Source organism: Mus caroli, unplaced genomic scaffold (genome assembly GCF_978045245.1).
Source record: "Mus caroli unplaced genomic scaffold, Mus_caroli_1 scaffold_20, whole genome shotgun sequence".
Classification (NCBI taxonomy): domain Eukaryota; kingdom Metazoa; phylum Chordata; class Mammalia; order Rodentia; family Muridae; genus Mus; species Mus caroli.
In genome coordinates this window covers 40,180,209-40,183,664 of record NW_028227275.1, presented here as the reverse complement: position 1 = coordinate 40,183,664, position 3,456 = coordinate 40,180,209, and positions in this window count along the sequence as shown.

Below are 3,456 nucleotides of genomic sequence, written 5' to 3'. Positions count from 1 at the left end.
AATTCTTATTTTAAAAATAGATTTACTAGGAAAACAAATGATTGAGATAGCAACCATGTGGCTCCCCTCCATCTTGGCTGATGACCTTCAAATTGTAAGCTGCACATCACTGGCACTCATCTTTACTAAGGTTAAAAGGGACTTGCCATGTGACTTCACAATCTTAAGATGACCATATGGTATCAAGCAACAATTATAACACGTCTCAGTCCTACTGAGCCCTTAGTTTATCATTATAACTTTTTGTAGACTAAAGAAGCAACAACTTTCCAAAATATTTTAGACTAATATGGGTTTTTGTATGATAATACAAATTTAAGGTTACATTTGCTTAAAACATACTGTATATGTAATTCAACTCTGGTTTACAATATACTCTATATGGTAATAAAAATTTAAGGTTATAGAGGTCTATTCAAGTTAACAAAAGCTGGCTTAGACACTTACACCTAACTACTAGTGTCTTTACTAACTGTTCAAAAACCAGGCTTCTAAAACATTTAACTATGTAACAACATATGTTTAATAAATAAAGTATATTTGATAATCAAGATTTATAAATTCCTAAGGTCTACTTAGGTTAGCAGTAATACTATGACACTGACGAGCCTTAGCTTCCTGGGGAAAGTCGACCTGGTTCTCTGAGCATCCTCAATTCCCTACTTGTTACAGGGTATGGCTGACATTCCATATCTTTTACCCTGAAGTCCCCAGCCTAAGGACTTGGCTGCCTTTCCCCCCAGAGGCTCTTTCCTATATAATCCAGACATTTTAGTTACCTGTCCATTTTGTGCCTTTGGAGTCCTGGCTCCTGTACCTGGGTCTCCTCTCTACCCTCTTCCTTTCCCTCCTCCATCTCCTTATATGGCTCAGAGTCATGTCCACTCTAGACTCACCCAGCCCAGGTATGCCTGCTTGTAACTGGCTATGCTCTCTCTATCAACACCAAGCTTTCTCATCCATACATAAGCAATCATATGCTTTCGTTTCCTTATTTCATCTTTTTACTCATAGATAATATAGTTAACATAGTCAATATAGACTATGAAAATGATTCCAAACCCTAGGTTCCCATTATAAGAGCTTTGACCATCCATCCACCTATACAATCTTTTCCCTCGTAGACTCAGCAGAACTTGAATATCTGAGGTTTGCCTTAAAAAGCCATCCCAAATCTAAAACCCAGGCCTATTGATTTTATTGCCTTAGTCACTGTCGGTGTTACAGGCATCTTACCATCTCTCAGTCCAGGAATCTTGCCCCACCAGATTAATATAGTGCATGCAATTACATAGAGCCATGAGTACAATTCTACATTTGCTCATAAGGTTGTGCTCACTTGTTCAACATATATACTAATAATTTTATAGACACTGATGTTTCTTCATATCCAATAAGGTAAATTTTGTCATCTCTCTATTTTTGACATTGTGACAAAAGAATTGAGAACACAGAACAATTTTGATATTCACAAATTTATATGTATTTTTCAAAAACCATGTGACAGGACAAGACAATGCAGATGTTCCTCCTTCTTGTATTCTTGCTTAGCACATTTCAAGCCTATCTAGAACTTGATCACCTTAATGGAGAATCCTATGGAAAATTATTGAACTCTATTCTAGGAACCCAAGGTCAAAATGTTCCAGCTAATTTATCTTAGCTTCTGCTTGGTTTCACAAAACCTCCCCTACAGCTGTCAATCAAGATACTATAGTTTTTGCTTTTAAAAGCCCCTAGCTCTAAATTCTCAAGACTTTATTGAGGCCCCAAATATCTGAGACATTATACCTAGCCTGCTGGAATAAAGCCTTTCAATTGGCTTTAAATTGTGTCTGAGTGGTTATCTTTAGTGGGTGTGGAGGGTCTTTTGGGGTGCCACTTGACAGGAGTCTGACATTGGCCAAGGACAAGGAAATGGGCTTCAGGAAGGAATCTGACATTGGCCATGACAGAGACGTGAGCTCAGGCAGGAATCTGGCATTAGGGCATGATAAGGAAGTAAGTTTTGGCAAGAATCTAACTTTAGGCTCTAATAGGGAAGTGGAGTAAGGCAGGAATTTTAGGGTGCAACAAAAGAAGTAGGCTTCAGGCAAGATTTTGTACTTGGACTGGGAAGTGGGCTCAAGTTTTTTGGTCATTATGACAAGCCCTTTTAAACAACTGTCATGGCAGTATTCCCCCGACTTTGCTTACTGCCTTGTTCGTTCCTTATTGTACTGCTCGCCCTTAATACTTGCATGTAATTAAAATGGTATAAAAAGCAGATTGGGAAAATTAAATTTGCCATCAGTCTCAGAGTTGACTGGGGTCATGCTACAAAGTTGTCTAACTGTCTTTTTTCTTTTTAATCCTCACTCCCCATGCTGGAGAACCTGTAGACTGACTGAGAGGGTGGGGTCAAGTGAGCTCCCTATAACACTTTGAGGCTCCTTGTAACATTTTGGCAGCACCAATGAGATGTCAGAGACCTCTGACACTTAGGTGCCTTGGAACTTCCAGGAGCAGGGAAGAGTGGCTGGAGAAGACTCAGAGCAGGTGTACAACCTGAGATGTTCCTGGGTCCCGGAAAATCCTCTCTGACTGATCACTGCCAAATCCTCCCATGGAGAGGAATTTTAATCCAGCAGCATGGGTGCTCTGGCAAGGGATCACTTCTAAAGTCCTAGATCTGTGTGATCTGGCTGGAATACAGACAAGACCTTAGTATCCACCCTTAAAGAAAAATGAGTTTGTAGAAGGAAGCATCCGTGTTTGAAAGTGACATTTAAGTGATGGATCAAAGATTTGATTTGAATGAGTCAGAGATAGGATACATCCAATTCTCATGAGAATAGTACATGAAAGAGATACTATGTAAGAGCAGTGCAGGGAAAAGGAGTTGTCAGTTGGGAGTCAGTGAGATGAGTGCAGTGCAGTGGAACTGAGTTTATTAGTGGGTTCATACAGTCCATTACAGGTAAGCACAGGCCATCAAAGCACGAGAATAAGGAGCCAGAAGATTAGAGCAATTTGCCATAGTTAGAGGCCAAGCAGAGCAATTTGGTAAGAAGCCAAGAGAAGCCATATTGGATCAGTCAGCTTGTCTGAGACAGAACAGCTGAGTTGAATCAGCCAGCCAGAGTTCAGAAAGAGCTAGGAAGAATAACCTTATTTAGCAGTAAACATCTAAGACAACACTAGATTGGCAAATAAAAGTTACATTTACACTCCAGAGGGACTCCAACACTGCCATTCAAAAAAAACCAAAAAGGTAAATAAAACATAATCTGGTCTGAATACCTGTGGAGGTTAGTTTAGCCGGTACTCATGGTTTGGACACAAGAGGTGTGGTCATACATGAATGTAGATCCTGTGTCCAGTATCCACGTGGAATGTCACTGGACTTCCCTGGTCTACTCTCAGGAATGAATGTGTGGTGGCTAGTCCCAGTTGTCTTTACTTGTTTCTCTGTTT